This window comes from Nicotiana tabacum, chromosome 7 (assembly GCF_000715075.1).
Source record: "Nicotiana tabacum cultivar K326 chromosome 7, ASM71507v2, whole genome shotgun sequence".
Lineage (NCBI taxonomy): Eukaryota > Viridiplantae > Streptophyta > Magnoliopsida > Solanales > Solanaceae > Nicotiana > Nicotiana tabacum.
Window position 1 is genome coordinate 21635848 of NC_134086.1, and position 13763 is coordinate 21649610.

The following is a 13763-nucleotide window of genomic DNA, read 5'->3' on the forward strand; positions in this document are numbered from 1 at the left end:
TGGATGTACTTTATCTATATAGAATCGCTTTAAAATATTTTCAATACTCAGTTTGTAGACCAAGACAAAATTTTATCTTTCCAAGATCTTTCATTTCAAATTTAAATAGTCTACTGCTTTAGGAAGCTCCCTAGAAGTTCCAATGATATTTAGATCATCAACATACATGGTGATTATAGAAAATTCAAATTTAGATCTTTTTATAAAAACACAAAGACAAATTGAATCATTCTTGTATCCTTCTTTCAACAAGTACTCACTCAGGCGATTATACCACATACGCCTTTAATACGTATAAGGATTTTTGAAGTTTTATTTAATAAATTTCTTGGAAACCTTATATGCTCCAGGACAATTTAAATCCTTCAATGATTTCCATTATACGCATATCAAGTTTTTCATATATTACCAGATTAAAACCTGAAATGACTATATCCACCATAAGAGAACAACAACAACAACAACAACAACAACAACAACCCAGTATAATCCCACAAGTGGGGTCTGGGGAGGGTAATATGTACGCAAACCTTACCCCTACCCCGAAGGGTAGAGAGGCTATTTCCAGGAGACCTTCGGCTCAAAAAAGCAACAGGAGACGATATATTAGTACCATAAAAATGCATAATAAAATAATAGCAATATAGGAGATATGAAATACAAAATACAAAATATGAAATAGATGGCTGGTATAGTAAAAACTAGCAGGTAAAGCCCTGCATCAATAGACGAGCAATGACATTCTTAGTCTAACTCCTAACTGGCTAGTCTTTCTTTATTGTGCTGTAGAAATATTCACAATTTTCCCCTAACCTACAACCTTAATGCTCGACCTCCATAATTCCCTGTCAAGGGCCATGTCCTCAGTAATTCTAAGTAGCGTCATGTCCTGTCTGATCACCTCTCCCCAATACTTCTTAGGTCGCCCTCTACCTCTCCGCGTGCCCATTACAGCCAGTCGCTCACACTTCCTCACCGGTGCATCAGTGCTCCTCCTCTGAATGTGCCTGAACCATCTGAGTCTTACTTCCCGCATCTTGTCCTCCATGGGGGCCACACCCATCTTCTCTCGAATATCTTCATTTCTAATCTTATCCATCCTTGTATGCCCGCACATCCACCTCAACATCCTCATCTCTGCTACTTTCATCTTCTGGATGTGTGAGTTCTTTACCGACCAACATTCAGTTCCATATAACATGGCAGGCCTAACCACTGCTCTATAAAACTTACCTTTTAGAGAACATGTCTCCATATAATCAATGCCAAGATATTTACAAATATTCTTGTAACACAAGTCGTCTTTATGTCTATCGACTTGACCTTTTTCGCACAAGAACATATTTACCTCCACTGAATTTATACTTTCAGGTATAGGGACTATCCGCCCAACTTCACATTTTTCAAGTGAAGTCAATTTTCATTGCATATTTTTTATTTGGCCAATCATTTATCTGTCCAAATTTCATGATATATTTGAGCTCAAGATCCTCGTCAATATTAATAATATTGAGCGCTACATTATATTAACAATATCGTCAACGATCATTTTATATCGATTCAATTATTACACAATAAAAACATAACTTATTGAGATCTCTTTATCTCATTATTTTCAGGTACCTGAGCCTCTCACATGAGGTGTTACGAAGTGTTATGTCATGGTGTTCTTCTAGAGCACTTGCCCCCTTATTATGACCATCTTGAACATTTGCCCCTCTCCTTCTTCAAGGAGTTTTATCTTTGGAACCGATTGGTCTGTTATGCTTCATGCGTGCCATAGACTCTGTGCCTCATGGACTTTATTCTATTTGGAGCATTAGCGGTTGAAATATGACATTTGGCTTTGGGTCAGCAAATGCGTCTAGCAACAATTTATAAATTAATTATCACTTGAACTTCAAGTTCATATTTTCTTGTATGAGGATCTATATGTATTCATAATAATTCATTTCACGTATCACTTTATCAGCTATCCATTTTCTCCCCCTAATGTTGGGATCACCAATACATTTCTCAACCTTCTTTGGGAACCCATCTTTGTGCATTGTGGTGGCGTAATTAAATCATATAGCACATTCATATTTCTATATAGAAATTATTTGGTTCCTGACCCTGGACCGATTGTGATAGGGAGAAATTTTCATAACTTGGCTATGCGTATATTAAATAATACATCTCATACCAAATTTTATTTTTGGGAGTTTTGTTCTCATAACCAATGATTTAGCTATAATTGGAGGCATACAATTTTCGCTAAACCAACTTGGATTTAAACCAGTATTATCAAGATAAATCATCGTAATTTATATTCTGGAACTGTGCTCTAATAATTTGAGCAAGCAATCTTGCAAAAGCCAAACTGCAAGTTGATAACAAATGCACATGTGACCATAGAAGATGCATCTATTAAAATCACATAATAGTAAACAGTCCACATGGTAGGTGACTGGGTTCATATATTTATCACCTTTTATTCGTTCCAGAAATCAAGGGATTCAATCCCAACCTTAACTGGTATATCATGAGAATAAGGAGCACAAGAGAATTCTTGAAGAATCTTCTATTCTTCAATATATGTCAATGTAATTCTTAATTAACTTTTCGCATCATAATTGAACTGGGATGGTCAACCGGTCATACCAACTAATATTTATTTTAGTAAACCTCTAGTTTACTTGTGGCATATGATTCCAGCATCATGCTTATATTTGTGTAGTACAAATAGAAAAAAAAATCAGGTAATCTTTCATATTTACCCGGTATGATTATAGAAATATGAATATATTCAATCTTCCTTTCATTTATAGTCTCAATATGCCAATCACTTTGACTTATACATTTGAAATTCAAAAAGTTTCTTTTGAGACTTTACAATATCAATGTCATGAATAATTTTATTCATCCGGATAGTAACAAATTAGTTTTTCCAGAGCTCTTAATAACTTTTGTACTACAAGATCTTTTATCATACCATTCATATGGTAAATGTCTCCTTCACTTAGAAAATTATATCATAATAAATTGTCATGTCAAAATTATCATAAGCAAAATTATTTCTTGCTTTAATTTTGCCTTTAATAATTTTTATAAGGCATGCCAAAAATATTTTGGTGTATCACATGTACGAGACCAATGACATATTCATGTAACCACACAATAATATTTATTCTCTTTATTTCACTCAAACCTTCCTCAAAGGTGAGTTGTGTGGTATTCATCAAATCATGCCTTGCATGTCTTCATTCATTACTTTTATCACATATTACCACATTCACCTTTAGTAATGGGTCTGCATTCTCAATGCTTATCACAAGTCACATTCTCTTAAAGAAATGGATCATAATCAGTGATGTGCTTCATACCGATTTGATGGTAAACATTGCCTTCACATTTTGAAGGACTATTTTGAGAACCCTTGTTATTCTCTTTTTATAATCATTGTGATGATTATTATTATTTGGAACGCTCACGTTCATTGTTCAATCACTTGTCTTTATTTAGACTTATTATGCACTGCTAGAACATTCACTTCAAGAATGGAGCTAATCAAGGGGACAATCTTCATGCCTTTTCATGAAAAAATATATTATTTTTCTTTAATCATCATTATATCATCGATATGGTACATTGAGGCTCAAACCCAATGTCTTACCAATAAAAAGACATGTTAGGCCATAATAAATTGGGATTCAAACCCAACTCTTATCATTATGGAGCATCAGGATTTGATCCCGATGTCTTACCCTCAATCAATGGCATAATGGGCTAAATGATATTGAGATTTATTCTCAAACCTTAATTTCAATCACATGCCAATAAAGTTGTACACAAATAATTTGCAACTTGACAAATCAAATTTGTTTTCTTAAATAAGTGTACAAATGTCAAATCAGCGTAAAACTTTATCAATTATTTGTAGCATCTATATGAAATACAACCGTTTGTAGTATATTTCTTCTAAATTCTATTAGAGTTTAATTGGATCATAGAACCATTGTCATAATATTTATTAAGTCTCTCTCAAAAATATTGTTGTTTTCGGGGTATACCCTACCTATTGGATTTCATTTAATGTCATGACTTTCCTTCACTCAATTCAACCAAGCAATTAGTTAATAAATTTATCAAAAGTACAACATATATAGGTAAAAACACATTTCAGCATTTATATTACATGAAAAGTGACATTATAGGTAACAACTTACCACTTGTAGCTTATGCATCATGCATATAAAATACTTGAAAATGGTAAGTCAGTAGCAAGCATCAAGTAAATCATGGATACTCGAAAATACCTCTTCTAGTAGTCATACTAATCACTATTTGCTTTCAAATGATACGACCATAAATTATGAAGTATACTTTCTGAGTAGCTGATTTATTTTCCAAATTTCAAAGAAGGAATTAATCAACCTAGATAAAGATGTGAAGTATTTCTTGTTTTCTTTAAGATATTTATGCTTCTAATCAGTGTGACATTTTTTTTATTCTCCCTTTTTTTACTATATGCAAGTGCAAAAATCCAAAGGAAAAAATATTCATCCAAGTAAAAGAAAATGTTAAAAGCTGTCCTACCGCTTTTAAGATAGTTAACATACAAATATGCATAAGACAACTTATATAACATATCCTTGGTAACCATGACATGTCTTATATCAATAATTAACTGCTACTATGATTTTCACATATAGAAGTTCGAAAATTTTATTTCATTCATGTGATATGAAAGATGTAATATTAATATGTGCTTATACAATACATGTATGGTATGAAATTGTGTGCATACGAGACATTAGAGGAATGACAAGTATAAGATAATCATACCTGCTTATGTTTCATTACTTACCATATGTAATTTCTCTTTACTTTCAACCATGAAATGATATGTATGGCTTCTGATTGCAATCTTTCCGGATGTAGGACAATTTTGTAGATATATATAGAATTGGTTAGAGACTCGTGCTGATAATGTGTTATGAAATAAAAAGCAATTTAGTAAAATATGAATAAGAAATAAAAGTAATTTAGTAAAACATGAACAAAAAATAGAGATAGAGAGAACGAAGAGATTTTCTTATCATAACAATTCGAAAATTTTACTGGTATATTTATTGGAAGGACCAAACTTTTGCCTGCACTACAGCACTGATGACTAATGACAATACTCAACAAATTCACATCTAACACCCCCACCAATGGTCCCTCTACAAAAATAGAAAAATAGAAAAACAGAGAAAAGAGACAAAGAGGGTCTCTTGACAATGAAGTAAACTAATTATGGTTTGTCATCAATATAATTGGGCACACTCATCACATCACATAAAAATAAATTAGTAGGCATAAATATAAAGAGACCAAGAGTCACATGCAAATGCCCTTTTTCATCATCTAACATAGCTTTATTATTATTATTATTATTATTTAGTTAGTTAGAGTTGCCTGTTTCTTTTCATTCTTTTTGCTATATAAACAAGTACAGTTTAAAATTTAAGTCATGTTGAAATGTCTGCCCTAGCATCAACATTTCTCTTTGCCTTCCCATCTTCCTCTTACCTTCTCTCTAATCAAGCTTATATATATATATATATTGCTAATTTGCTACTATAAGTAGCAAATGAGCGGGTCAGATTATGGGACGGATCAAAATGGGTCAATTTAATAAATCATTCATGATTCATCTAGCCTCCAAAATGGATTGGATCAAATTATAAGTTTTATACTCAACTCACCTAACATGACCCAGTCGCCCCTCTCTTTTTTTATTTTGCTTTATGAAAAAAGATGTAAAATTAATGCATTTCTCTGAAATTATTAGTTTAAGTTTTTCTAACTTTAGATAATTTTTAATTTTCAAATGTGATTTTGTATATTTGGAGTTGGATTCCATATTGACCCAATAATTTAATGGATTACTTTGGGTTTAATCCGTTGGATCAAGTCAACAAAATGGTTATAATCCAAATTATTTAAATTTAAACTGCTTGAACAAATTACTGAAAAATAGGTTAGATTTTATCACCTCTAATTAGCAAAATATTGGATTCTCTCCCTTTTCGTTTTCCTTCTAGCATGTGATAAATGGATGTGAGTCTGACTTAACCACAAAAATTAGCTTATGAGATGACAATTGTCCAAGATAAGCTAACTCATGAGATAAGAGTCGCCACCATATAAAGAAATTTTCTCATCCCTTAATGGCCAAAATGGGACTCAACACCATAGGAAGGGGATGTTTTCTTTTGGTGTTTGCTCCTTTTTTTCAACTACAATTGCAGTCAAATTAAACTGCCTGCTTATACAAGGACTGGCTCTAGCCATGAATATTGAGTAAGTTGACAAGAACTATTTCTCCCCTCTGAAGGAAAATTTGCTTGAAAAAGAAAAAAAGACATGAAAAAAAGTTGCTATTATATGAGTACTCTTCCAAAAGAAATGCGAAGCGACTTATAAGAAAGGGAAAAAAAATATTTATTTGGTACTAATTCTTCGGGATACCTGGTACATTTATCCAACAAGTACTCAATAACTCTATCTACCAAGCCTTGAGCAGATGGGAAGAAAAGAAAAAAAAAGTTAATTACTATGTACAATATTTATTTGGAATTGGTGAAATAACTAATTATAAGGTTTATGGAATTGAGTCCTCATAACTTTCATTTTAATCTAAATAGTAAAAACTTTAAGAGATTGTATACTGTCGATCCACAAGTTTGGAATACAAAAATGAATTATGGCGATTAGCTTCTAACTCTAATTAATGATAAGCAATTAAGCATTAATATTTTGAGCCTAGAAGAACTAACAACAACAACAACAACAACAACAATCCAGTATAATCCCACTTAGTGGGGTAGTGTGTAGGCAGACTTTACCCCTACCATAGGGTAGAGAAACTGTTTCCAAATAGACCCCCGACATCCTTCTCTCCAAGAACTTCCCACCTTGCTCTTGGGGTGACTCGAACTCACAACCTCTCAGTTGGAAGTAGGGGTTGCTTAACATCAGAGCAACCCCTCTTGTCTTCGCCTAGAAGAACTAAGGACGTGAGGAAATATGGGGAGGCGTTATAAGCTATTACCAAAAAAAAAAAAAATTTAGACTCGGTCAATTTTCTTATAGAATGTCAAAAAGTTACTCCTCTATATCATATTATGTGTCGTGTTTCTCTTTTGCATGCCTTTAAAAAAATATTAATTAGGAAATGGATTGGACTATTCTACCCGTATTTATGTCTCCATTCATTGAATATTTATTCTATTTATGTATTATCTCAATATTCAAGAACAATTATTACTAAGAGTAAAAAATAATCAATTATGTTTTGAACTTCTAAAATGACAAATAATTTGAGACAACTATTTTTAATAACTACGGCTGTTAATATGAGATGGAGGGAGTACAAGAAACTATGTGTAGTCAGCTTTCTAAGCTCCCTCCATCTTATTTTATGTGGCGTCGTTTGACACACAGAATTTAAGAAAGTAAGTAAAATTTGAAACTTGTTATCTAAACTAAATCATAAAAGTTGTGTATTTATAAATCATGTAATTATTAAGGTTAAATAAAAAGTTTAAAATTAAATTATTTATAAATAAGATAGTATTACATGTTTTTTGGGATAAACCGAAAAAAGTAGTATACCTAAATTAGGACAAGGGAGCAACAAGTAGTAAGCTAGTTTAACAATAAGATATGAAGGAATTTACACTTTAATCCAAGGTTGAACCAAACACACTACACCAGAAAGTAGTTTGGTCCTAATTAAAAAAAGGTATCTACTAAACTTTGTTAATGGTGATTTAATAAAGAGAATTCAAGTATATTCCTTAGTCATAATGCAATTGGTAATCTTTAATGTTTGACTAATAATCAAAGATAATTAGTTTAATCGAGTAGGATATTTGTCAAAAGGCCCTTTTCATTTGCCAGTAAGGAGATTTTGTCTACCCAAATTGAATTAAAGATGGCCCCCCATTGAAATATTGTTACCCTTAATTTTGGGGCAATTTTCCCACTACATTTAAATTGCCTGGGGTATGCCATTACCAAATCTTATCCTTATTTCCCTTTCCTTTCATTTATTTGAAGAGCTTTTCAAATCAAAATTCAAATTTAAAGATCTCATTAGGTCCCTTTTGGTATTCGAATTTTAGTGGCCGTTTGGACATAAGAATTGTAAAATTATAAAAAAGTGGAAATGGTATTTGAAAATTAGAGTTGTGTTGGGAGATGAATATAATTTTTGGTTGTTTTTAAATTTTTGTGAGTGATCTGAATGAATTTTGAAAAATAACCTTTTGGAGTTTTTCAAATTTTCAGAAAATTTTAAAATTCATTTTCAGGTGAAAATTGAAAATTTTATGACTAAATATTAATTTCGAAAAAATGAAAAAAATTCGAAAAAAAAGTAAAAATAATCTTATGTCCAAACGGTTAATCTTTTTGAAAAAATTAGCAAAACTTAGGTCCTAAGTTAAACTGTTAAAGTCACTTGTGGGCCGCAAATCTGATTTTTCAAAGTTTGCCTTCGCATGAGTCATCGTTGTATAACTTTTATCCAAGTCTAATTCATAGGGTTGAAACTCAAGATAATTTTCTTATAATGATACTTTTCTAAGTGGTGTAAATAGGTCTGGTTGTTTTAATTTTTTCATTTACTAAACTAAACCAGCTATGTCAGTTTTTAAATCTATAAACTAAATCAAACCAACTAAAATTAATTTTTCAGTCTCAATTTTTCGATTTGGTTCAATTTTAATCAGATTCTTTCCGGAAAAGGCCTCCATAGCATCAAAAAATGTAACCAATGCTTCATTTTTTTTGTTATAGCTCAACAATACAATTCTTTTTTTAAATATCAAATCAAACAGCTAGTCAGATTTTTTTTTTCCCAATTTGACTCGGTACAAAAAAATAAGATACAAAAAGCCAATAGATTATGGATATATAAAGTATGTACGTATACCTTAAAAAATAATTATATAAATAAGTTGGTACCCTGAATAGTAAAAACTTTTAAGGGTCGAGATAAAAAAGATAATGGTATCCGTGTCACGTAAAATTTTTGGGGGTGGCTCTGAACATTATAACTTATACTACGTGACAACTCTTCTAAAAGTTTCCTAACTCAAACAATATTTGCCCATTGTTTCTTTTTTGACTATTCTACCATCCATCTCCACTTTAACTTTTGGAAAAGTGGAATAAAGAAAGAAAAAACTAAAAGAGCTTCACTTCTTCTCCTTTCTCGTACTCACAAATTCGACTCAACCACAGAAGAATTACCAAAAAAAAAAAAAAAAAAAAAAATTTTTTTAGAACTCCCAGCTAATTCTTTTGCTATCTAATCAAAAAAGTATATGTCTAAACTTTCAATTATCACTTTTTAAATGTCTTAACTAATTAACATTCCACCAACTGGTATACTAAGGGTAATTTTTTTTTAATGTAATAAATTTGATTTATTGAAATGAAATTAGTTTATCAAAAGCTTGATTCAATTATAAAGACGAATTTTTAAGACCTTAATTTTAGTTAGCGTTTGGACATAGATTTGATTGAAACTTGAAAAAAAAATTGAAAGTTGAAGTTGTGTTTGGACATGCATTTTATTTGAAGAAAAGTTGAAGTTTTGTGAGTGGAATAAAAAATTTCACCCAAATTTTTGGGAACTTGAAAATTTTTGAATTTTTTTTCAAAATATGATTATATTTTATAAACGAACGATATTTTAATTTTTTTTAATAAAAATAAAATTTATGACCAAACGGAACCTTAACAACTTAGAAGATATAAACTGAAAAAGATTGAGATTTTCAAAAGATAATTGTATTGGGGCAGTCTGAATAATTATTTTTGAGGGTTTTGTGAACAGAAAAGCAGGAAAACAAAGATTTGTCAAAGGGCCCAATATGGGGACAGCTACCAATCTTCCACGTGTCCATCATGCCCCAATGTTTCTGCCGGACATCAAGGCTCTCTAATGTTTTTGTCGCCCTATCCTTCTACTATCATTTTTCTTTATTTTTTAAACTTTTTTGGGTGATCCAAAATATTTGATTTTTATATATATCAAAAGGAAATTAACTTATTCTATCCATAGTAACTTTTGGAGTAAAGAGCCTAGGAATAGTTTGTTATATTTTTAATGAGCAAATAAAAATTAATATGGTCAAGTTCATTATTAATTAATGCTAAAAAATAAATTCCTTAATATATGTGAAAAGAGCCAAAAAATTACTTAATGTGAACCGGAGGAAGCATTATTTGTCGTAGAAGTGACCTTTTAGCAACAATAAAGTTATTTTCATATAACTTATAGATTACGAGTTCAAGACGAGTATTTCAACAGGTAAATTATGACATATGGAGCTCGTCTAATTTTATTTTAACTCATATATGTATATTGTTCATATAAAATTATTGAAATTCAAATATGTTACACAAGATTTATAGGGATATCCCGGTGTACAAAATATTTCACATTCACGTAGGATTTGGAGAAAGGCCACATCCCAAAGAATATGATACATATAGTCTACCCTAAAGCAAGCATTAGAGACTATTTTCTCAGCTATTTAATAGTATATGCAAACATCAGTGGCTATTTTCTTATATACTAGTAATTGAATTTTCGCTTAAAGGAGAATGCAACTATTTAATCCAGATGACCAGATCTCAATTTTGATCGGCCATTCCTTTGAAGGCTGAATGGTCCGAAGAAGTGTCTAGCCACATTAATATTAATCTTTGCTAAAATATTCTTATGATATAGTTTTTTAACTAATCAAGCAAGACAGATGAAATAAAAAGGAGAAGAAGTAACTCACCACTATTGATTTGTCAATTCATGAACTTGATAAAGATGTACCCGATATAGTAAAATTAATTAAGACGAATCATCTTAGTTATTCCGCAAGCTTATTAATCCTAATCCTTAAAGTGAATAATATGCTTATAATTGTGATCATGCTACATTAGAGGTGGAGCCAGAATTTCAAAGTTATGGATTTGAGATTCTAATCATTAAGTTATTGGGTTCTAAATTAATAATTTGTACATATTCAATGAATTTTTTAAAACAAATATAGGGTTTGTACCAAAATTACTGGGTTCGGCCGAATCCGTTTCCAGCACTCTAGCTTCACCCCTGTGCTACATCATATTGTGATGAGCCGATAATCGATATATCAAATATTAAACTAATAAAAATAGATACTACACCTTGTTTTATAGTATCATATATATGGTAGCGCGCTACCTACCCCACCAATATGGAACTGAATATTGGATGGTAAAGAACTCACACATCCAGAAGATGAAAGTAGCAGAGATGAGGATGTTGAGGTGGATGTGCGGGCATACAAGAATGGATAAGATTAGGAATGAAGATATTCGAGAGAAGGTGGGTGTGGCCCCCATGGAGGACAAGATGCGGGAAGCAAGACTCAGATGGTTCGGGCACATTCAGAGGAGGAGCACTGATGCACCGGTGAGGAGGTGTGAGCGACTGGCGGTAGTGGGCACGCGGAGAGGTAGAGGACGACCTAAGAAGTATTGGGGAGAGGTGATCAGACAGGACATGACGCGACTTAGGATTACTGAGGACATGGCCCTTGACAGAGAATTATGGAGGTCGAGCATTAAGGTTGTAGGTTAGGGGAGAGTTGTGAATATTTCTACAGCACAATAAAGTGAGACTAGCCAGTTAGGAGTTAGACTAAGAATGTCATTGGTCGTCTATTGATGCAGGGCTTTACCTTCTAGTTTTACTATACCAGCCATCTATTTCGTATTTCGTATTTCGTATTCTGTATTTCATATCTCTTATATATTGCTGTTATTTTTATTATGCATTTTTATGGTACTAATATATCAGCTCCTATTGCTTTTTTGAGCCGAGGGTCTCCTGGAAACAGCCTCTCTACCCTTCGGGGTAGGGGTAAGGTCTGCGTATATATTACCCTCCCCAGACCCCACTTGTGAGATTATACTGGGTTGTTGTTGTTGTTGTTGCTCTTCTCCCTTATTAATTATTCTATTTAATTATAGTTTCCATAATACAATGATCTGATTGTATTCTTGTTTTAAGGTACTATTTGTTTTAAATTGTTGGTGTAATGTACCTGTTCACATAAATCTCTAGTACGTAGTATGTACATGTACGTAGATAGATAAGTATGTAATTATTGAAGCAATTATTCTTCAACGGTTTTTTTCTTAAATAAATATTTGCAGTAGGGACCTAAATGGTCCAGCTCAACCAACCGCGTTTTTTCCATTACTGTCATTTTCTTCAGCTCCTAATGTCTTTATCTTTAATTTATCGTTTCATTTTATCATGTGATAAATGATACGAAAGCCATTAAAAGTCAATATCTTGACGGCGCTAACTGCTAACAGCTAAATTAAATAGGCAATAGGTCAACATTTTCACAATTTTTGGTTTCTTATTAAGCATCTCCAGGCTAACATCATTTTTTGCACAAAATTTCACACCAAAATAGTATAATATCAAATTTACTCCAACTATTACATCATTTTTTAAACCAAATCTTCTCTCTCTTCTATATTATATTATTATCTTCTATTTACTTTTCATTTTTTATTTCCTTCAAACTAATACTATCTTTTTTCTTTTTTCCATATTCATTATATATAATTCACATTCACCACTTATATAATTATTTATTACAAAATTATTTTAAAGGATAAATTAATTAAAAGTGATAGTCGGCTTGTTGAGGCGATGGAAAAGTCAAGTAACTCAAGAAATGAAGCTTCGAGACAAAAAGAATACAAAGAAGAAAATAAAATTTTATTGACGAACTTGAATTCTATTGACGATCCAAATCTTCATGAATTTTTGCGACAAGAACAAAAACGAATAATCCATAAAAGAAGTCAACAATTTCAACAACCACAACAATCTTCTACCCCGTTCTCTCAGTATTTTGGTAATTTTGGTACACCTGAAAATGACATAGGGGATTACTAAACTTATGTTTAAAATGTAATTTCAATTTTAATGTATCCTCCTTTTATGTACTTTAATTATAATGTATTTTTATTTTATGTATTTTTAATTTTCTTTTTAAAATTTTAGTTTTCACTTTTCAATTTTAGCAACATTAAATATCTTACATTTGCATTTTTTATTTTTAAATAATGGTTATATTTCTTTTTATACAATTATAATAATAATAAAATTAACTTATAATTTTATATAAATATAATATATACAAAAAATAATATATCAAAAAATAGGATATAAAATTAAAATTATAAAGATCTTAATATAAAAATTAATTATATACACAATATATGATAAATTAAAAGTTCACAAAATAAAAAGATTGAATAAAATAATATTAAACCAAATTTAGAGTGATGAATAGTGTTGCACCAAATTTGGTGCAACACTATTCATACTCTATAATAGTGCAAGAATTAGTGTTGCATTGGAGCAAAAAAAACATTATTTCTTGCAACAAATTTGCATTTGGTGCAAGAAATAGAGTAGCCTTGGAGATGGTCTCAGTGAAAGAAACCCAGTAAAATATTTATTAATTCGAATTCGTGGGGACCAAGAGCACATGTAACTATTTTCAAGATTACTATTTAGAAATTAATCAGTATTTATTTTTGTCCTAAAATTTTAAATTACAAATCTTAACTTCAGGATAATTCATGACATTTTTGTCTCGAAAAATTAAACTGAAAAGCTGAAATTTATGACGTGCTGACTAATTCCTAAATAT